This window comes from Pinus tabuliformis, chromosome 4_1, assembly GCF_031772625.1.
Source record: "Pinus tabuliformis cultivar Carrire ecotype Pingquan chromosome 4_1, CPIR1, whole genome shotgun sequence".
In the NCBI taxonomy this organism is placed as follows: Eukaryota; Viridiplantae; Streptophyta; class Pinopsida; order Pinales; family Pinaceae; genus Pinus; species Pinus tabuliformis.
In genome coordinates this window covers 885,371,461-885,396,340 of record NC_142303.1, presented here as the reverse complement: position 1 = coordinate 885,396,340, position 24,880 = coordinate 885,371,461, and the positions used below count along the sequence as shown (strand labels likewise).

At 38.6% G+C, this 24,880-nt stretch overlaps 1 pseudogene; it reads left to right on the top strand.

Moving 5' to 3' along the window:
- LOC149179019 (alpha-xylosidase 1-like) overlaps positions 1 to 24,880 on the top strand; it is an 86,318-nt pseudogene that overhangs the window by 49,544 nt on the left and 11,894 nt on the right.

Here is a 24,880-nt window from a genome sequence, read left to right as displayed (position 1 = left end):
GATGATCAATTTTTTGTGATAACAACCCACATCACAACATAGCAAGAGGAGGTCACTTGGTGTGTACAATGGTTACATGGCTCTGATGAGTGAACATGTAGAGACAAAGCCATCCTCATTCGAGGAAGATGTAGAGCAACCAATATGGGTTGATGCTATGGTAGAGGAATATGATTCCATTGTTAGAAACAGTGTTTGGGAAGTGGTCCCAAAACCAACAGACAAATCATTGGTTGGTTCGAGATGGCTTTACAAGGTATAACATGCAGCATATGGGAGCATATAGAAACACAAGGCTAGATTTGTGGCCAAGGGGTTATCTCAGGTTGATGGAATTGACTATGAGTATACTTTTGCTCCATTAGAAAGGTACTCATCCATCATGTTAATTTTAGAATTATTAGTGCAGATGAGGTGGAAGATCCTTTAGATGGATGTGAAGATAAAATTCCTTAATGTAGTTATTGAGGAAGAGGTGTACATCGAGTAGCCATAGGGGTTTGAGACCTCTAACAGAGAGTTGGATGTGTGCAAACTCAAGCGAGTGTTATATGGACTCAAGCAAACACCTTGTGCTTGGTATACCAAGATCGATAACTATCTCACTGGTTTGGACTTCACAAAGAGTGAAGCGGATGCAAACCTTTATCACATCGTAGTAGAAAGTAAATTATTGATTATTGTTTTATATGGCGATGAATTAACCCTTACTAGTGATAATCAACTAATCAGATCTTGCAAGGAGGACCTTGTAAGAGAGTTTGAGATGAAGGACATGGGCCTCATGCACTGCTTCCTTGGTTTGGAAGTATGACAAGGAGATGGGGAACTATTTGTCTCACAAAAATTATGCCAACGAGATACTGAAGAAGTTCCACGTGGAGAGTAGAAAACCCATGGACACTCCTCTTCCAGGTAACTAGACGAAAGAGGATGCCACTTCAGGTGAGGAAGTGGAGGCTACCATTTACATGCATCATGTTCGTTCACTCATGTATTTGGTGAACACACGACCAAACATGTGTTATGCAATTAACCAACATAGTCAAGCCATGGTTAAGCTAACCAAACTATATTGGAAGGTAGCAAAGCATGTGTTGTGATACCTTGGAGGCACTACTCAGTTTGATCTTTGGTACAAATAGATAGAGGGAGTGAAGCTGCAAGTCTTCACAGATGTAGATTGGGTGGGGAGTCCATTAAACAGAAGAGCACTTCAGGAGGAATTTTTAGTGTTAGGTCAACAACTGTTTCTTGGTACAACAGGAAGCAAAGATCTGTGGCACTCAACTTAACAGAAGCAGTGTACATGGATGCATGTCAAGAAACATGTGATGTTATTTGGATGAGAAAGATTCTTGTTGGGTTATATGATCAGAAGATGGAACCTACAATTATTTACTGTGGCAATTAGAGTTGTATCAAACTCTCTGAGAATCCAATATTTCATGATCGATCCAAGCATATTAACATTTGGTATTGTAACACCCTCTTCCCACATCTACACGTGTAACCGACTAACTGGGGTAAACATGTGACAATAAGTCACTATGATATGATTCGACTCCCTATGTGTTAGTTAAGGAAGTGGAACTAATAGAACACATCACACAGACCTTCCACATCAGCAACATAACTCCTAGGAGCCATCCCAACAACTCAGGTAACCAACTCCTAGGTCCCACTATGTTTTTAAACCATTAATCCCTCGGGCGCTGCCTTGATATGGACAAGCATGCATCCAGGAGGCTCCAAACATTCCCACAACATGGATATGCATGCATTCGAGGAATTTTATCCTCATACTTGTGCCTACAACTCCATGATTTGTGCCACCTTTTTAGGGCCAGAGCCCAAGTCACTACCCAAAACTCAATGAAACCTTCAGAAATGAATTTAAACAACAAAAAATGATACATTTGCAAAAAAATTGACAAGGAATAGACTGGACCCCTACTATCCATGACATACATTTCGTCAAACGTGTCACAAACATGAAAGCTATAGGTCTTAACAAAAAATGAGCATAGGGGTCTCATACTTATCTGAGAATTGCTAAGAAGCATTGTTGCCTCAACACACTAGCTACAATTTCATCTATTAGGCCATAGATACATTGTTCATTCATTTACAAGTAAAAGCATGATGAAAGCCATACATAGGAACTGTCATAATACATGATGATAACCAACATAATAACAACAGAAATACTAAGGTAACGACAATCATATAATCCACATATAAACCAGTATAGTACTCATGAATTAACAAGGATAAATTGTTGATTTATGGTAGCATTGGATGTTCTCTAAGTCTCAAATTTTGTAGGGAGGCTTGGGAACATGTATTCCAAAGAACCCAGAAATAGTTTTGGGAAATTCCACCCAGAAACAATTTTATTAAAATAATTAATTCTTTTAATGGGACCCTAAGTCTAAACTTAGGAGAATAAAATAATTAATGGGTATTAATTTAACTATGGGTGTAACTTCTAGAAGAAGACAAGGATCAAGAAGAAATGATCTTAGCCATTGATTAGATTCTAATACAGGCCATTTAATGTCAACGAGGAGATTATTTAATGAGGCTTGAGGGTCATTTGGAAAGACACACAGAGAGTTCAGAAGTTCGATTTTCTGAAGCAGAGAAACTGCTAGAAGAATTTTGATAGTGAACTTTTGCAAAGAGGGGCAGAGAGAGTTTTGGATGGAATATCTTCTCCAGAGCCAATGTTACTCAGTAGAGAGACACAAAGAGGAGGAAATGTAGATGGAAGAGAGGGTGACGCAGAGCCAGGAAGGGCTCATGTAGGCCCCACACAAAACAATGTAACAACTTCAAGCGCAGAGGTCTGAATTTGCTGAGGGAGCTGACGTTTCTGAGCCAGGAGGTCTGGAAAAGGCTTCTGAAGGTAGATCAATTCTCAATTGAGTTGACACAATGACTTAGAAGCTGATGTAGGGCCCACATAGGGGCAGTGCAAAAGTAGCTGGGGAACTCACAGTTCAGCTGTCGGGTGAGCCAAGACTTGTAGTGTAGAGTGAGGTAATCTCACTAGTTTCTTCCGCTAAGTTATTTTCTATGTAACTTGATTGCCGAGAGGGAATCTAGTAGTTGTATTCAGAAATACTTCAGCTTAATAATAAAAACACTCATATCTGCTACACCAGTTTTCCCACATTGGGTTTTTCCGGGGATGTTTGTCCCAAAAAAACTGTGTCATTTGTGTGTATCTTTCTCTATTGTTCAGTTTCTTGTTTCGACATATTATTTAAATGGTGTAGGTTGTAGTGTATGTATTTTTATGTTTTCTGTAGGAAACTGCAAATAACTTATTCATGTAAATTGAACAAGTAGAAGATTTATCATCAATGTCGCAGTAGGAATTCCCGGGTTTAAGGAATTTTCATATGCTACCAGAGAAGTGTAGGTGAAGTAAGAAGAGTAGTGCCAGAAAACCCAGAGCTGATCAGAAAAGGAGATTGAACAAGCTGCAGGAGGCAGTAGTTCGAATCCCTAGAGGGGTTTGCGCAGTCCAAACTGGAGGGATGAATTTTGAGGTAGTCTCTCTCTAAGTGAGTCGATAGAGAGGAAGGGCTTCCAGATCAACATTTTATCATGGTAGAGGGAGAAGTACTGAGCCTTGGCATGAGGAAGAGCTAGTGGGACACAATTTTTCTACATACCCTTTTTCTGGGCAAAAAGACATCAAAAGAGAGAGGAGAAGCATAGTGAGGGAGTTTTTCCTCAGCAGACTTCCCGCTAAGAAGTCTATTTTATTAATGGCTAAGCAACAACAGTAAGAAGAAGAGAGGAGAAGTTCAACAGTTTGCGTGGCAAAGATGGAAACCAATGGTGTGAGGGATCATGATAGACTGGACGAAGCATCCAACTATGCCATCTAGAAGGTAAGGATGTCATTCCTTTTAGATGAGCATTCCCTCAAGACACATGTCAACAGCGTGGTTGCTAAGCTGTAGATCCAAATCTGCTGAATAAGTACAAGGCAGAAATGGAAAGGAAAATAGAATGATCCTCAACGGAGTGAAGTATAATGTAGTCTGCCACATCGCTAGCAGAGGGACTGCTAAGGAGATGTGGGATGTGTTGTCTACGCTATATCAGGGATATTCTGAGCAACATAAGATGTACTTAGAGAAGAAGTTCATATATTATTAGATGCAGAAGGGGGAGTACGTAGATCCGTTCCTCATGAAGCTTCAGGAGATTCGAGAGGAGTTATCAGTTGTGGGGTATACACCTCAAGATTTCGAGTTGGTGATACTAACCCTAAAATAAGTCTCAGAAGAGTGGGAAGTCCTTGTCCAGAGCATCCTGGGTACGACAGCTTTGCCAAAATGGGATAGTATGTGGGAAATTCTCAAGTAGGAAGAGATGAGGAGAGATCTAATCAAGTGCAAGCTTGACGGAAGCATCAGAAGTGGGTTGAAGCTCAAGGAGGAGGATGAGAATGTAGCCCTTGTATCAAAGGGGAAATAGGAGCAGTGAAGGTGGAAGAAGGATGTCTTGAAGATCAAATGCTTCAGGTGTGGTGAAATGGGTCACTACGCAACACAATATCCTCTCAGAAAGACGAACAAATATGAGAAGCATGATCTGAAGGCTGCACCCTTGAAGATCGAGGAGGAGGAGTTCACCATGAAAGCCGAGATACCTCCAGGAGGGAGGTGGGATAATTTAGAGTTGTATTTTGAAATAGCTACATATGGGTCAGATCCTTGAGGAACCCACCTCTCGGATCAATTCATTGCTACGAGAGCATAGATCAAAAGTAGCAGGATAGAATAGTATCAAATGGTGTTGAGGAGTTTCATAAAGACAGTTGCAGTGGCTAGGAGCACCATAGATTGAGCAACGCAGAGCTAGAGTTGACAGTAGTGCAAATGGCATAGAGTAGAGGTCAGCAGTAGCACAGATGATTCATAGGGTTAGCACAGATACTAGCAGCAATCAGGCTCCAACATTCACATGGTATCATAATAAACAAAGTTAGTTTAGTAATTTTGGATGTTTTTCTATTGTTGATGCAGTAGTAGCAGTAGTTGTAGTGCAAGGGAAGTTGGAAGTGGCAGTGCCCGCAGCACCACAGATGCAAAAAATTCAAAGGGAGTTGCAGTACAGATGCAATGTTGACAGTGGCAAGGTCAACATTAGTACAAATGCAACATTTGCGCAGTGGTTGGTTGACAACATGTCAGACAATAGCAGTGTAAAGGGAGATGTTACAAAACAAAGTGATGCTTCAGTAGGTTTCATTATTAGAGAAAATTCCTTAGTAAGAGGGAGTGTTGATTTTTGGTAGCATCAAATGTGCTCTAAGTCTCAAATTTTGTAAGGAGGCTTGGGCACATGTATTAAAAAGAACACATAAAGTGTTTTGTGAAATTCCACCCAGAAATAGTTTTATTAAAATAATTAATTTTTTTTAATGGGACCCAAGTCTAAAATTAGGAAAATAAAATAATTAATGGGTATTAATCTAACAGTGGGTGTAACTTCTAGAAGAAAATAGGGATCAAGCATAAATGAACTTAACCATTGATTATCTTTTAATCTAGGTTGTTTAATTTTAACGAGGAGGTTATTTAAGGAGGCTTGAGGGTCATTTGGAAAGACACACAAAGAGTTCAAAAGTTTTATTTTCTAAACCATAGCAGCTGCCAGAAGAATTTCGATAGTGAAATTTTTTAGAGAGGGGCAAAGGGAATTTTTTTGGAGGATCTTCTCTAGAGCCAAGGCTACTCAACAGAGAGGCAGAGAGACACACAGAGGAGGCATCACAAAGGGAAGAGAGGGTGACACATAGTCAGGAAGGGCTCACGCAATCCCCATGCAGAACAACACAATAGCTTCGATCGCAGAGGTCTGAATTTACTAAGGGAGATGACGTTTCTAATCTAGGAGGGCTGGAAAAGGCTACTGAAGGTAGATCAATTCTCAATTGATCTGACGCAGTGACTTAGAGGCTGATGTAGGGTCTACGCAGGGGCAACATAGAAGTAACCTGGGAACTCACAGTTCATCTGCCGGATCAACTGGGACTTGTAGTCTAGAGTGAGGTAATCTCACTAGTTTCTTTTGCTAAGTGATTTTCTCTATAACTAGATTTCTGAGAGGGCATCCAATAGTTTTATTCATAAATACTTTAGCTCAATAATAAAAACCCTCAGATTTGATGCATCGGCTTTCCCACATTGGGTTTTTCCGGGGACGTTTGTCCAAAAATAACTGTGTCATTTGTGTGTATCTTTCTCTATTGTTCAGTTTCTTGTTTCAAAATATTATTTAAATGGTGTAGGCTACAATGTATGTATTTCAATGTTTTTCATAGGAACCTGCAAATAACTTGTTCATGTAATCTAACAAGTGTAATAAATATCATCAGTGTTGTAGTAGGAATTCCCGGGTTTAAGGAATTTTCACTTAAACAACCTCATAGTAATGATGCAAAGGCCAACCAGGTTCAGGACTTCCATGAACCACTTAACCATAGCCATGGTTGATCCAAATATCTCTTCATCCAATCACCCCCATGCCATATTCCAAGCATGAATGTGGGATCTCATAAAACACATCAATCAAAACATAGCTCCTTACAATATTTACAATGATCATCTGCTAAAACATGACAAAGATACAGTTTACTGTAGCTTTATAACACAACTCATTACGATATTTACAATAATAACCACATATACACACATACACATTTGCTTCAATCAAAAAATAACCATATTGTCTATGGAGCTTTATAAATCCAGCTCGATATAGTATTTACAATGATATACACATATACTCCTATGCACATTTTTTCAACCATTAAATAAATGGATACAATGTCTGCATCCAACAAGGGAACCGAGAGGCTTACACCTCCACCCTCAAAGTAATACCAGGATTCACCTCCTTCTGAGGAAGTCTAGAATCCACTGCAAGGTCAGATTTACATCTAATGTCTAGCGCTACACTCCTGCACCAATTTTCCTCTCAATGAATAGTTACCGCCTCATTGTTCCACGGTGCACTCCCAATGTGCATCTGATTCCATCTTACAATGTTAATGACTAAGACAAATATATCCTTGTCCTTCCTTTCTCTGCTACATAGTCCCTACGAAAATCTTGTCACCTCTTCCGTGTAGTCACACACCTTCCAAGTTCTACTAACACCCCCATCCCGGGCAATCCATCCCTTGGCAAGGCTTCCTCGCATTGGAAGATACAAAAACCTAGTCATATCCCTGCCTTAAAACCATAATACCGGTCATAGGATCCTCATGGAAATCAATGGATACTATTGGGTACCAGTGTACCACAATGGCCCTGCTCCTGAAGTGCTTTACTACCATACTAATATCTATTCCAATTCCATTTTCTATGGCTTCTAATTCTTGCCGTCAATTTCGACCACCCAACCGTGTATTTCATGTTTTCTTGTACCAAGCACATAATTTCCATTAGATTCAAAATAAATTGAAATAACTTCAAATCATACCTCATTGGTGGCCCATCAACAAGGTACACTTACAATTCTGTTCAATTCATGTCACAACAGGTCAAACTAGCATCTTTGAACAAATCATTATGTATAAACATATCACATCAGGTTAGGTTAAAACACAACCATCATAGATCAAAATCATAAATCACATGTAACCATCATAAACCAGAATCATAAATCACATGCATAATAAAACTGAAATAAAATATTGATACTTATCCTTTAATCAATCCTTAGCTTCTACCTTTGTCCTTATTCTGTACGCACACCAGATCGGTTGCCACACCCGACAAACACCCAGTGCCTTCTCCTCAACCATGTGCACATACACATAGTATGCATCACACACATACAACCACACATGACATACAACACCATGCAATACATGCACCTACACCTGACATACAACACATACACCTACACCTAGTGTACAATACAACACAACACATAATCTTACATTCGGTGTACACCACAACACAATGCATACACCTACACTCGGTGTACAACATAACACAAATATGTACACAGAGTACAACACAATGAATACATATGTCAGGATACCACAACTACACAGTGCACATACATAGTACTGCATGGCCGCAACACAACATGTATGACATGAAAACAATACCACATGTACACCAGTACCATATGTATAGCATGTACACAGTACCACTTTCACAACATGTGCACATAATCACATGTACACGCCACCACTTGCACAACGCGTACACATCGCCACATGTACACCGCACCACCTATACATTGTGTATACAATACCACATGTACAAAGTACCACATGCATAAGATGTACATGACACCACATGTACACAACATCATATGCCTAACATGTACACAACACCCCCTACACACAACACCAAATGTAAAAAATGTACACAACACCACATGTGCAATCATGCAAACAACACCATATGTACATAGCACTGCATATAAAACATGTATATATCATCATATGTACACAACACTGCATATCCAACATGCGCACAACACCATATGCACACAACGTTGTATATCCATCATGCACACAGTACGATATGTACACAACACCACATATCCATCATGTAGATAACACCATATATACCCAGCACTGCATATGAAATTATGCACACAACACCATACATACAACATACACACAACATCATATATACACAATACTACATATATTACATGTACACATCACCATAGGTACAATAACTGAATATACAACATGCACAACATATACACAACAATAGTACTACACATCCAAAACCACACTGTCTCTACCAAGCAACCTTGCTTCTAGTGTCTCTCCACCATCCATGCTTATCCTAGCATGTCGCGGATCTCACTGCTTTCATTCAGATGATGTATCCCTTAGAGTTACTTGTCATAACATAAACATAGGCATAATACAAGCATACAATATCAATTCATATCCACATGATATTGACCTCGTATATTTGTCATGATTACTCTCCCCACTTGATTCCCCATAAGACCAGGAACCTCATCATGCCACTCACATGCATAAGCAATCATTCATCCACAAGAGTGATCCCTAACAACTTTGTTGGACAATGACATAGATACATAGACACATATACATAAACATGAGCATAAAACAACCATGATCCTTTCAGACAACAACATACACACACATACATATGTGTATAAACATCAACATAGTCATGATCATAACATAATTACTAGATAGCATAAGGTCAAGGTTAAGATAACTCCCTTTATATGTGCACACCATGCACAACATTGAGAACAATCATTCCCAACATAGCCAAGCCATCTGATGCCTCATATCCATTTACTTCACCTTTCCTATTACTTTTCTCATGATTGTACTGCTACTGTCCATTTACATTAATGGACCGAACCAATCCAACCGATTGTCATATTCTTACCTTCAACTTCCTTTACTCATGCACCAAGCTTCATTCGGGTCTTACATTACGTACTAGGTTTCATTAAACTCTCCCTAAGTTTCATTAACTTTCCTCTTTCCCAACCAATTCCCAAGACCATCAAGACATAAATGGAAAGAATAAAAAATGCAAACAAGAAGAAAACCATGAAAACTAATAACAATATGACACCGCTAACAAAGTGGTATGGCCATACACTAGACATAAACAAAGTTGCAAATCAACTGCAAACAAAGCACAAAGAATTGAAATCACAAGACTCTCAACGGACACCATGACTCAATCCCCATGGTTCCCAGTGCTTTCGAAGGAAAGCTCAACCTGAACCTTCTTTAGAATTTCATGGCAGTCTCTTTGTCATGCAATCCCTTGCATCATATTTACATAAACACATAGCTATCGATGCATAAATAGACATAACAATACACCAATTACCTTACCTTGCTGTGCCAATCATGTTTCTTGCAACTGAACAAATCCATGTCATCTCTCAAGGGACTCCAATCCTTTGGTGAATCTAGCCACAAATAGAACCAATTGTTATCCTTGTCAAATACATATGTGTGAATATAACACATATCCTAATAATGTCAGACAAATTCAAGGTTAGAAGATTTCCTATATGCAAAGTACTCATTCGTTTGGAATTGCGGTTTCCAAACATAGCCAAAGGAATTTTCACCCAATTACTTTCTTTTACATTTTCCTTGCTACAATTTAGTCTTACTATGCACTCTTAGATCACCCAACTGTTAGTTATATAAACACATCAACTATTACCTTGTCAAGATAATACCAAGCATGTTTACCTGCAACTTCTCACACATGTGATCCAAATATTTTAACTTCAAGGATGTATTTAGAGTTACATATTATAGAGCATATTAACCATGAAACATAAACCACATGGAAATAAGTGGAAAAACATAAGCAAGCATGAGATCAAAGACACATGATTTGATTACAGAGTTCACCCAATGTGGGATACGTCTTCGAGCCCTGCTCAATAGTGGGGAGGCCTTATTTCATTAAGTGGCATCAAAGAAATCAAGTACAAGCAACATTACATAAATGACCCTTATACCTCCAATCTAGAAAATGGCCTAAAAATGGAGAGCCCAATTGTTGAAATTAACATTGCCACTAAAATACTGGCAAAACACTATGCATAAATGACTATAAACTTGTCAAATTCTGACAAAGTCACTCCTGACCCTCTAGGGAATCTTTAGAGAATCTTTCTGATACCCTCGCTTAGGGGTTTGGGCCCCTGGGCTACTTCTGGTTCTACACGGTGTGGTTCTACATCTCAGTTTTGCTCCCCTGTCTGTTGGCGCTCCCCGTGCGAATGAAAGTTCAAAGTTTAAATATTGGTGGGTTGGCAGACTTACCCATGGAAGTCCGTTGGTGTAATGGTTATGACGGAGGCATTGAGGTGGGAGGTCAGGGGTTCCAACCCTAACAACCCCCCATCCTTGGCATATTTTTTTGACCATTGTTAATAATAGAGCGTAAGGTTCTCGTGATATTGACCGTCAGAACTTTGTTAAATGTTGATATATTTATGGTATCTTGTCATTTTTTTGTTTTGGGTCTGCGCGTGGGGGATGACCACGTGGGTCAGGCTGGTTTGAGCTCCACTAACCTTGAATTTAACTTGGGTTGTTCGATGGGTAGGTCTGTATAATGTGGCCCTGACCCAACCATTTTAATGCCATATTTATAATGTGAAGTGGGGTTGGCGGGGGTGGCAGCCTGCCCCCTGTAATTGTATTTTTTTTGGTTTTTAATACCAACCCATACATTTTTAACTTTACCAAAATTAAGGGTTCATAGACAAATTAACCATCGTAGAAATTCGCCCGTCCAGTGGCCGGATTCTATGTGCTGGGTTTGGGCTAATTTGATGCCTCTTTAAGTCTGCCACTTGTCCACTTCGACCAAAAAATTGACCAACCATAACACATCCATATGAACTCAGATTTGAGTGCCATTCACACCATTGGAATCAAGGTGACAAGCACTTCGATCTGGTTCTAGTTTTTTTTGCCATCTAATGACTTTGATTTTTGAGAAATTTTTAAGGCCACTTGCACTTTGATATCCTCCTAGATCAACATGTCAGTCTCACGTTCCAAATATGAAGACATCATGTATATTAATTTGAAATCAACCTTTACCAACTCCAACAACCATGTCATACTCAACAATCAACTGACATTCATCAGTCATAATACATATTGCTACAACTATCACCTACTTACACCCAAGTACATATCAGCTATCTCAACACATTTGTATTAGTACAACCTTCTTAAAACAAGATCATTTTGGCAAGAAAATTTATAGACACATACTCATATCATTCAAGTAATCAAACATTGAAACAAACTATAGACAACCTAATAAACACCAAACACTCAAACACCAGATAGATGACATAATAAAAAATTCAAACACCAAATAGATGACATACGAAAACTCATACCTTAGTGTATCTCAGGGGAGGATGTATTTTCTGCGTAATCAAGCTAGATTAGCACGATATAACTTCACAACATATCAACTCAACCATAAGTAAGGTCATTAGATCCATAACAGTAACTAGCTAACATGCTCACTTCATAAGGTCATAAACGATTTTCATTCATGCATAACAATCACATATGCACCGTCAGTCTAGATTAGTATGACATAATATCACAACATATTGAATCATACCTAAGTGCCATAATCCTAACCATTTGCTTAGACCAATCCAAATTAGTATGATACATATAACATCAAGATCTTAATGTAATAACCCTAATCATCAAGTTACTGGCATATAACAACAAGAAGAAATATATCATGCTCATCAACAACATATAACCTAATCATCAAGTGAAATATCATATAACAATAACAAGTTAACCTATAACATATTCATCAACAACATATAACATAATCACCAAGTTATCTAACATAAAACAACAATAGCAATGCATACAACCATAGGTTACTATCATTCATGACTATCTGACACGTGCATATGACGACACTAATCAACTAGCATCTATCATGCATGTAACCATAAAATCAAGAGAATGAAAGGCAAACACATAACCATAATGCATATAGTAATTATTAACCTACATACTTGCATCCACACCATACTAACCTGTGTGATTATCTGCTCTTACCCTGAAGTCTAGTGCCGCACTCTCACTTTAGTGATACATCTCCTGCTCTATCTCGGCCAACACATCAACATCATAATAACCAATAGCATCATGATGACCTAAAATGCATACAATGACCTTACAATGCATGTTTGGCCTAGTATACATGCATAGACAATGCATGCGTAATAAAATACGGACAGTGACATGCATAAAAATGCATATGCAACTGACATGCATTCATGACTAAAGCATCTCAACAACAACATCATCAACCTTCACATGGAAACATCACTAGAACCGTGATCAACACCATGCAAATGCAATAAGCACATGGACTACAAGCACAAGGAACACATATGCAACTGACATGAATGCATGACCAACACACTGCCCATCTAGTCCAAGGGTTGAACCATGCTTTGATACCACTCTGTGGTATCATATATAACCCAAAAATAATGGAAACCAGACACCACCCAAAGAGAACAAAACCCACTTTGATACCACTATGTGGTATCATATATCACCCAAAAATAATGGAAACCAGACATCGCCCAATGAGAATGGAACCCACTTCACTTTCACTTTCCTTCTCTTCCTTTTCCTTCTTGATCTAAGAATCCAAGTATGCCACACTCCCCAAGAGTGCTCCAAGAAAACTCTAAGTGTCCAAGAGTATGAGAGAGAGAATAGAACGAGAGCTCCAAAAATTAAACTGACAAAAATATACACTGATCAAGCTTGAGAAAAATCTTGCCAACTGATCCTCATAAACCTTTTTATCAATGAGGCTTGTATTTTCTTCATTTTCCATTATTTTCCTTCATTTTCCTTCTCACATGCAACCTGCAACCTTTCACCTTCCTTTTCTCCTAATTTCCATTATTTTCATAAATAAAATGTTAATCAATGCATCATGCCTTTCCAAAGCCTTTGCCTTTGCCAATTTCCTTAGCCATAATAAACCAAAGTGACACCCCACTATGATGTTTTTTCCCACCATTCAGCTTGGAATATGTGTCCCATGACCATGGTCTTATATTTTTTACATGAATTTTTAACCAAGGTTGTTACAGGTATCACCATCTACGAGATTGTGTGCAAAGGCAGATTATATTGTTGTAGTACATTTTGACAGAGGAACAAGATGTAGATATTTTGACAAAGACCTTGTGAAGAGGAAAATTGAGTTCCATAACAGAAATATTTTGGTATCTGATTATCCCTTTATTACTGAGAGAGGGAGTGTTGAAAAGACGACAAGAAAATCTAGTTTTGACTTTTCCTTGGTCAAACTAGATTAAAATTTCAATTTCAATTTTAGCAGAATACTTGGAGGTAGTTAACTGAGGTGACATGGAACTTTTCACTTAGTGAACTCAGTAAATTCGAGATGGATACATTTGAGTTCATTTCTACATGATTGATTGCTAATTTGTAGCAATCTATTTAAGTTACTTTGAGTTATTGTCAGTTTAACTAGTTCTCACTGTCAGAAGAACTAGTGGAGGTCAAGTTGTGGATGTGTAACTTTTTCCACACTGATTGATCATCTAGTTAACTGATCAATCAACCCAAAATAATTGTTGCACGCAAATAATTTGAGTTACCCAATTGAGATCAGAGTTCAAGGGCAGGGTAATATCAATTTTAAACTAATCCAAGTTGTACAGGTGGTGCATGTAGTCAAAGGATTTCCCTATGGTAATTGTGTAATTCCTTGGTGTGAAATTCCTAAATAATATGGGAATTTTTTAAGGGAACAATGCAAGGAAATAGGAGCTTGGAGGCTCAAAATTTTGGCTAAGTATTGGCTAAGCTCAATCAGTCAGGCAGAGGATAGAAGATACAAGTATAGGTTGATCTCAAGCTTGATCAGAGCATATTGTATTCATCTAGATTCTTTGACTAATGTAATATAGATAGTAAGAGATTTTGATCAGTTTCTTTCCCCTAGATAAATATCTGTACATGTGTGCTGAATCTTGATGCATGTTAATGATTTGTGTTCTTGATCGTGAATTTCCTTCCGCATATCAGTAGAGTAGCTTCTAGTGTTGTGATTTATAAATTTTGATGAGCAGTTTAGAATCTACACATAAATTTCTACAAATTTTGATAATGCACACCCTATTACATTAATAAAATAATATTACATATATACATGAAGTGTTATCTCAAGATAGGGAAATTGTCTTGGACACACAATCAGTTGGTTGAGAGAATATCTCAACCACACACCAATCTAGGAAACAACTAGATTTAAACAACTCCTAGAGAATAGGAACAAATTCCTTTACATAGAAAGAATCACACCTAAGACAAGTAGGAATTATATTTTCCAAGTTAGGGAGACATAATTTTCATAAAGCACGACACGAGCCCATTTCTGAGTAGGTGTGGCCTGGTGTTTTATACTTTTCGGAATTCCTGAACCTAGAGATGTTGAATTTCTGGGCGGATGAGATCTATGGCTTCTACCAGATGGTCCCCATGGATAGTCTCCAGATCAACGTGAACGAAGTCTCCAATTTCTTCTGATCTGATAATCACCCTATGAGTGACCTTAGTTGAAGATTTATTAAACAAAAAGGTATTACAGACCCATGTGATGTTGTGTGTTTTGTGTTACTGAAACAACAGATCGATCAGATTGCCAATACACAAAAGTAAATGGAAAGACAACAGAGAAATACAGTAAGCAACACAAAGACACAAACACTTTTTAATAAGGAGTTCACCCTATTCTCCAAGGCTACGTCTCTGGTCCAGCTTCAGTGGTGGCCTTGTTTTGTTATGTCTTTGAGCAGAGAAATTATAATACAGGGACTCAATATGAGTTCTCCTGAAGCAGATTTTGCTTGGCAGGGTGGTTCTTGGACTCCCCAAGCCACTTGGAGTACACAGACTCTCGTTCTTCCTACCAGCTCTGTGACCCTCAGTCTATAGTGGAAAGATCCAACTTTGATGCTCAATCCAGACAGATTCCTCTATGGGAAGGCATGATTCCTCAAGCTCTCTGGTGCTCGATGCTGCCAGTGGTCAACTCGACCCTCTGTCTCCTCTGCTTGGCTTTACTGCTCTCTGTGTTCAGTCCTCCTCTCAGGGTTCACTGTTCACTGTCTCTCTTGGTCGCTTGGCCTCTTCGATCTCTCTCTCTGAATTCCCATTCACTGTCTCTGTTCATGGCTTTAGTCACTCGACCTCCATGCCTGTTCGTTTCCTCTCCCGCCTGCGTCGATTCGCCTGTTGCCTGCGTGCTTGGAATTCCTTGTTCCGCGTCAGCATGAATGCTCGAGAAGTAGCCACGTGTCCCCATCGGAATAGCACTAGCCTATTTGTCGATTCGTTTCTTTCTCCATCGTGGCGGTCAACGGACTCCAGATCTCTTTAGAACTTGGCTTAATTCCCTGTTAGTTCCGCTCTGTCTATCAGGTGCAATCTTAGCCATCCGATCTGGGCTACTCCAGATCCAACATCATTCGCACGTCGAGCGCGGTTGACTTGCTCAACCTATAACGCGCGATCATAGCGGTTTTTCTCTCACCTCCACTGCCATGCGTCGATCGCTGAGTGTGATCGCTCCGCTTTCTCCAAAACCGCTTACCGTTCAAGGGCGCCCCGATCAAATCGCCCGTTTCCAGGTTGTGGGTCCCACCTTCGTACGATGGCGCTTTACCCTTTTTCTGCCCACAGTCCTCTGGCTCCCAATGTTACCGAGTGCTTAAGCTCTACCATTTCAGCCCTGTTTTCCCAACGATGCGCGTTAGCGCTAACGTGCATCGAAAATCAGCTCCTTTTCCCATTTCGAGGCTCCCAGGGGCTATTTTGACCTCCTGCGCAGTCTCCATGAGCTTCGGTTAGCGCGCTTTGATAGAGGTCCTCGTCGTCTCCATGTCGGCTGCCATGGCCACTGGTTCAGGGTGTTTTCGATTGCTGTTTTGGATTCTTCAAGGATTTGTTCGACTTGATTTAGTCACGGTTCTTTGACAATCGTTTATGGATCCGATTCAGATCATCTGCAGTGGAACGTGCTCCATCCCCACAAACAGGAGCTGCCTGGGCACAAGTTTGTCGTGAGTGTGTGGCCTTGACTGCACAAACATCACTACTACCCGATGGGACATGCCACCATAAAAGATCAATGCCTTGGGTGGCCAAGTCTCATTGGGGCTCAAGATCATCACCGAATACGACGCCCATAGCCTCTATGGCTTATCACAAGCCATCACCATGCATAAGGTGCTCCAGAATGTGTTGAACAAGTGCCCATTTGTTCTCACATGCTTCCCCTTTATTGGCTCAGGGTCATATGCTTCACACTAGGCAGGAGGAAACAAGCCATCTGGGAGGATCTAGGCTACTCTATCTCCACCATACTCAACCTTGGCATGTTTGGGATGCCCACGGTGGGCACTAATATCTGCGACTTCAGTTTCGACACCACGGAGGAGCTCTGCGGGTGGTGGATTCAAGTGGGGACCTTTTATCCCTTTAGCAGAAACCATTCTGATTTTACCACCACATGTTGGGAGCTTTATCTCTGGGATTCCATTGAAATCAACAAGAAAATATTTAGGGCTATGTTACCACCTTTTTCCTTATATTTATACATTGAACTATGATGCCCATACTATTGGAGCTCCCATTGTCTGCCCTTTGTTTTTCTCGTTCCCACAGGACCTGTGTTAGGTCCTATAATACTAGTGTAACCCCCTTATTGTTATTGTTAGTGTAGCCCCTTATTGTTATTGTTGTGCCCATTTATCCCCCATATTGTTATTGATGTGTCCCATAGAAATTCATTATTGTTATTGTTGTGCCCTTACATTATTACTGTTATGTAGGCTCTAATTATATTGTGACCCCTTAGACTCCTATATATAAAAAGGAGGTAATTTCACTTGTATCATCCAATTTTTTTCATATATTTAATGTAAATGAGGTTTCCCCCTCAAAGAGGATAATTTTTAAGTTGTTGATCTATCTATTTGTGAGCCAGTTGCATAAAATTTTGTATCAGAGCTTTGGATTCTAGGGTTTCGCTACTTCAAACAGACTATCGTGGAATTGTTGCTATAAAGTTTTTTCTACGAAGTTTCAGAAGCTGAAATTGTAACCACATGAAGAAGAAATATGGTGAACTTTTTGTACAAATTTCATATCTTATCTCACTATATTTTCAGAGATATGATCCGAAGAAGTTAGGGTTTTTGCAAGCTTCATAATTCTATCTCAAACAGGTGACCTAGGGAAAATTGTCATAAATTTCTCTCTGAGCATCGGATTTGAATTTCGTAAAAATAGAAAAAAAGAGGATAGAATGTAAGTTTTTGGGTATCATTTTCAAGGCTGAAGGTTGAAACAATGACATGTGACACTCTTTACAAGTTCTCTCTACTGAACAATTCTATAATCAGGTCATCGTGGGATATTGGGCATAACTCTTTATGAAGAATCCAATCTTGGTCTGACTTGTTGGGTTGGAAAGAAGACTTAGAGGGCTACTATAGGACGAAATTTCAGTTCTTATATATTTACAATTATAGAGATACAACAATTGCAATATCTAGCTCCTGAAAAGGAAGAAAAAGGTGTGTATTTTTTAAAATTTTCATAACTTTTTCTTGAAAAATCAGTTTGAAGTGTTTCAAAGGGCATAGTGAAGCATAGATATCATTGGTTGATTTCAAAATTCCTTGAAACAAAAAAATGGACACACCTAGTAAGCAACTCGAAAGCTATTCTATGACACATAAAGAAGAGGAAGAAATGCAACATGATATATCAAAATTACTAGACCAAGTGCAACAAATTTCGCTCGCACAAAAAGTAACCAAGAATGAAATGGAAGCTAACATGGATGGTTTGAAGAATGGTTTAAAATCGGACATGGAAGGTTTTAAAGATTTCATAGAAGCAAAAATGAAAGGCAACATGGAAGATTTGAAGAATGGTTTAAAAGCAAAGATGGAAGGTTTGGAGGAAGGTTTGACAAAGTTGCTACAAGAAATGCTTCCTAATGGCGAAAATGTATTAGATGAAATTCGTGATGAGAATAAAAATAATGTTAATCATGATTTCATAGACTCTAACTTTGGATTTAAGACCCACCATATTCCACATATCGATTTGAGGAAGTTTGATGGCAAGGATCCGGTAACATGGATACTACAGATGGAGCAATATTTTGATCTCCATAATGCGTAACACACACAAAAGGTACACATTGCATCTTTATATTTAGAATACAATCAGTTTGTATGGTATCAATGGATTTGTTATCATAAACCTCTTGTCACTTGGTCAATGTTTACAAAAGAAATTATAGCACATTATGAGGATACAAAGAGCAACACCTTCTTTAGTCAATTGATAAATCTCAAACAAAAGGGTTCAATGGCGGAGCACATTGAGGACTTCCAAAAATTGAATATCAGAGTAAATAATATTCCAGAGGAGCATAGGATTGATGTATTCATAGGGACTTTAAAGGATAACATCCAACATGAGGTTTGCCTTTGGGAACCTGATTCATTGGAGAAGGCATTCAGGGTGGCAAGAAAAGTGAAAGAAAAATTATGGCAACAAGGAAGTCTACCACTCACAAATATAAAGATGGAAGTGTTGCTACTCCTAGCTTTTTGCAACCTATAAGGTTGACACCGCAACAATTGGAGGGAAAAAGAGAAAAAGAGATTTGTTACAGTTGTGATAGTAAATACACTAAAGGTCATAAGTGGGATGAGAAGAAATTATTTTACATAGATTATAAAGAGGAGGGAGAAAAGGATCAAGAAATGTCAATAGAAGATGATACACACCAAGAAGCAACCTCGGAGAAAGAAGAAATGAATCTGACCAGATCTTGTAATGTATTGGCTAGAATTACCACTCCTCAAACTCTCAATATAGAAGGACATATCAAGAAGAATAAGGTAATAGCACTTATTGATTTGGGCAGTACCCATAATTTTATTCATTGTAAGATAGCCAAGGAATTGAATTTCTTTCTATATCCAACACCAAAGTGTCTAGTAATGGTTGCAAATGGAGAAACTATAAATTTCTCTGGAACGAATCATAATATCGAGCTATCCATGGGGGAATATATATTGAATAGTCCAATGCTTTCCATTCCAATGGGTGGTGTTGTTGTTGTACTAGGAGTCCAATGGTTACAATCTATGGGGACGATAACTTTTAATTTTCAATAACTTTTCTTGAAATTTGTTGGGTGTGTGTTATATTCTTTCCACGACTAGCCCCATTAGGTGGGGGACCTACCTATTGTTTTGTGCATGGGTTTTTCACATGGTTTTGGGTATGATGGTTTTTTGTCCATGGTATCTTATAGATCCGGTCAAGGGAATTACATTTATGGTCTAATCCATGGTTAATGGATTGGGGTTTATGGATCCTTCAACATGTATATATATGTATTGTAACATTGAAAGGAATATAATGAAAAATCAATCTGGTAGCCCCGGTTTTGGGATCCAGGGGAAAATCTCTGTGTATATCTATTTTATGTTTTATACTCTCTCCATTGTTTATCTTTTGTTTTTAGAATTTGTATGCAGGTAATTTATGTACAGGGTTAAACCCTACATATGGTATTAGAGTTGTTTTGACTTCAAGGGGATTCCTTTTCTGTTGAGAGGTTTTTCTCGGGCCAATGGTAGACCCTGTTCAGTGAGAGATCTATGGGATCCATTCTTATGGTGAAAGAAGATGGTGAGCAGTGGAAATATAGAGATCAAGAAACTTAGGGGTCAGAGTTTTGAGTTGTGGAAACTGAAGATGCAGGATTTGCTGGTGGATAAATATTAGTGGATCGTAGTAGGTCCAGGTACTAAACCAACGTCAACGTCAAATGAATACTGGCTAAAGTTGGATTGGAAAGAAAAGAGCACAATACTATCGTATATCTCAGATTCAGTATTGTTGAATGTAATAGGGGAAGCTATGACAAAGGCTTTGTGGGACAAATTAGGGAATTTGTACCAATATAAGTCTCTAGTGAACAAACTGTTCCTACAGAAAAAGATGTATAACATGAGGATGAAGGATGGAGACTGGGTGACAAAGCATCTGAACGCCTTTAATACTATGGTAAGTTATTTGTTATTTGTATATATTAAATTTTAGATGAATATAAGTGCATTAGTTTAATGTGTTCTCTACCAGATTCGTGGGATGAGACAGAAAAGTATGTAGGGAAATAATGGAGATGCCTTGTCTATATGAGGACAGTCCCAGAATAGAAATAAAAATAAGTCCTTGAGTGGGAGATCTAAATCTAGAGGGAGATCTAATTCTCCAAGAAAACCTATAAATGTGTACTGGAAATGCGGAAAGGAAGTGCACTTAAAAAAGGTTTGTAAATCTAAAGCTCCTGAGAAAGGAAAGAGATCTGATTATTCTCCTTCTTCAGAGGCGAAAACAACCTCAGATGAAGGTGGGGATGTGTACTTGGATTCTTCTTCAAGTACACATGTAGATCAAGAGGCATGGTTGATTAAATCAGGTGCATCCTTTCACTTCACTCGCCATAGGGATTGGTTCTGCGAGTATGATAAATATGATGGTGGTGATGTCTTCTTAGGGGATGACAGGAAGGCTAGAATCATCGGACATGAAAAATTGAAGCTGAAGTTGCAAGGTGGAAGTATTAGAACACTTTCAGGTGTTCTGCATATTCTTGCATTGGCTAGAAATATGATTTTTGTAAGCAAGATGGATTAGGTAGCACTGGTATTGATGCAAGGAGTTCGGATTGGAATTCTGTACAAACTTATGGGTATCACTGTTATTGATGGGTGCAACAGTTCTGTAGTTCCTGAAACTGGAGTAGAAAATCTAGTGGTCTCTGAAGAAAAGACCATTCTATGGCATCAAAGGCTTGGACATATTGGAGAGAAGGGCCTTTGAATACTTCATGGTGATGGTATGGTGGAAGGTATGTCTAATTTCTCTCTGTATTTCGATTTCTGTGAACATTGTGTATATGGGAAGCAGAATCAGGTGAGTTTCCCCTCTGGTGCTAAGAGGGCGAAAGAGATATTAGAGCTTGTGCACAGAGATGTGTTTGGACCTATGTCTGTTCCATCACTAGGAAATTTTGTGTATTATGTATCATTTATAGATGAAATATCAATGAATACATGGATATATTTCCTTAGGAATACATCTAAATTCTTTGACAGGTTTAAAGAATTTAAGGCTCTAGTGGAAAACTATATAGAGAAGAAGATAAAGGTGTCGAGGAAAAATAATGGTGTAGAGTTATGCAAGAAGTATTTTGAAGAATTTTTTAAGAAGTGTGGTATGGAACGACAAAATACTAACCCATACACATCTCAGCAAAAAGGAGTTGCAGACAGAATGAACAAGACGTTGATGGAAAGGGCAATAAGCATGCTCAGTGGTGCGAGGTTAGGTCAATAATTCTGGTCAAGGCGATGGAGATTTCTTGTTACCTAGTTAATAGATCACCTCATTAGCATTGAGGGATAAGTCTCCACAAGAGGTATGGACTAGTAACAAACCCTCTCTTTCACATATGAGAGTATTTGGATGTGATGCATATGTACATGTTCCAAAGGAGAAAAGAACAAAGTTGGATAGTAAATTTGAAATGTGCATCTTTATTGGGTATATAGATAGTTTAAAAGGTTATAAGCTTTGGAACCCAGGAACAAGGAAGGTTGTGTCCAACCAAGGTGTGGTGTTTATTGAAGTGAAATATGTTATTAAACATGAAGTCCTACCAAAGGAACTTGGGAAGATGGAGTTTGAGCTAAAGGAGGATGAATCAAACTCTACAGTAGAAGAGGAATCAGGAGATGAAGAGCCACAAACTCTAGTTGTGAGAAGATTAGTTCGAGAAAGAGGGAAACTAGAAAGGTATAGTCCATTTATTTTTTGTTCAAATTTTTCTTTATGTATTATTGATGATGATCCCAGATCTGTCAAGGAAGCAGTAGATTCAAAGGATGGAAAACTCTGGAAAGAGGCCATGGTTGATGAAATGACATCTTTGCACAAAAATGAGGCTTGGGATCTAGTGGAGTTTATGGATGGAAGGAAACCCATTGGTAGAAAATGGGTGTTTAAGAAGAATATGAATGCAGAAGGCAAGGTGGAGAAATACAAATCTCGGTTGGTAGCAAAAGGTTATTTCCAGGTGCTGGGAATTGATTTTGGTGATATTTTTTCTCCTGTTGCCAAGGTAGCTTTGATTAGATTACTTTTATCTATTATTGATGCTTTTGATTTTGAGGTAGAAAAAATGGATGTGAAGACAAAATTTCTTCACGGGGATCTGGAAGAAGAGATCTATATGAAGCAACCCGAAGGCTTTGTGGTGAAGGGTAAGAAAGAATTGGTATGCAAGTTAAAAAAGTCTATGTATGGGTTAAAATAGTCACCAAGGATGTGGTATCAGAATTTTGATACATTTATATGGGGACTTGGCTTCACCAGAAGCAAAGCGGATCACTGTGTGTATTTTAAATTAATTGGTGACTGTGTTATTTGTCTCGTCTTGTATGTGGATGATATTTTGCTGATTGGAAATGACAAAGAAATTATCGAGGATTTGAAGACCTAATTTTCCTCCAAATTCGACATGAAGGATCTCGGTGCTGCAAAATATATATTGGGCATGGAAATTAAACAAGATTGGGCAAAGAGGAAGCTATGGTTAATTGAGAGGAAGTATGTCGAGACAATACTGCAGAGGTTTAATATGCAAGATAGTAAACTGGTGAAGGTTCCTATTCCTGTAGGTGTAAATTTATTTGTTGAACAATGTCCCAAGACACAAGATGGGGAAGAGGACATTTCCTATGTTCCATACATAAGTGCAGCCGGTAGCCTGATATATGCAATGGTCTTTACTAGACCAAAAATTGCACATGCAGTGGGAGTATTGAGCAGGTTTATGTCAAAACTAGGAAAGGAGAATTGGACAATAGTGAAGCAGGTTTTAAGGTATTTGCATGGCACTAATGATTATGGTTTGTGCTACCAAGGTAGACCAAGATTGGACAAAGTTTTGGACATATGCATCTTTGTTGATGCAGATTAGGCTAGAGATTTGGATCAGAGAAGATCTACAAGTGGGTATATGTTTAATCTATTTGTAGCTGCATTCAATTGGATGAGCAAGAGACAATATGTAGTGTCACTTTCAACTATAGAGGCAGAATACATGGCATCCACACATGCAAGCAGGGATCAGCTTAGTTATAGATATTGTGTTGAAGTATGGGGTTAGTACAACAAGCTATAAGGATAGATTGTGACATCCAAAGTGCAATTTTCTTGGAAAAGGACCCTGCTTATCATTCAAAGACAAAGCAAATTGATGTTCAATATCACTTTGTGAGGGACATGGTTGAGGAAAAAAATGTGTTGCTGGTAAAGTTGGACACTTTGAAGAATACTGCAGGTGCATTGACGAAGTATGTGAGTACTGAGAAGTTTTCTTGGTGTAGAGAAACAATGGGCATTACAGGTCTGGAACAATGACTAAGCTCTCCTATGACACCCTATGTGGGAAAGAAAACAACAAGTGGAAGAATGTTGTGACTAGCCCCATTAGGTGGGCAGACCTACTTATGGTTTTTTGCATTAGTTTTGCACATGATTTTGGGCATGATGGTTTTCTGCCCATGGTATCTTGTAGATCCTGTCAAGGGAACTATGGTTATGTTCTAATCCAGGGCTAATGGTTTGGAGTTTATGGATGCTTTGGAATGTATAAATATACATATTGTAACATTGAAAGGAATATAATGAAAAATCAATCTGGAATTCCCAGTTTTGGTATCCAGGGGAAAACCTCTATGTATATCTATTTTATGTTTTATGTTCTCACCAGTATTTATTTTCTGGTTTTAGTATTCGTATACAGGTAATTTTTGTATAGGGTTAAAACCTATAAAAAAATTCTGAGAAGGAAAGGAAGTTGAATTAAGGGATATTGCATGGAAACCAGGAAAGATAATCAACTCTAATGGCATGAAAATTCTTGTAAAGAAATAACAATGAGGCATAATTTCACAATTATGCTCACTAGATGTTCAAACATCTAAATCATCTATTTCTCTATATCTCCAAAAGTTCTTTGACAATTATTCCAAGGTATTCGAAACTCCTAAAGGTCTCCCACTTATTTGTGATCATGATCATGCTATTCATTTGATTCCAAGAAGTGTTCCTCCAAACATCAGGCCTTACAAATATCCC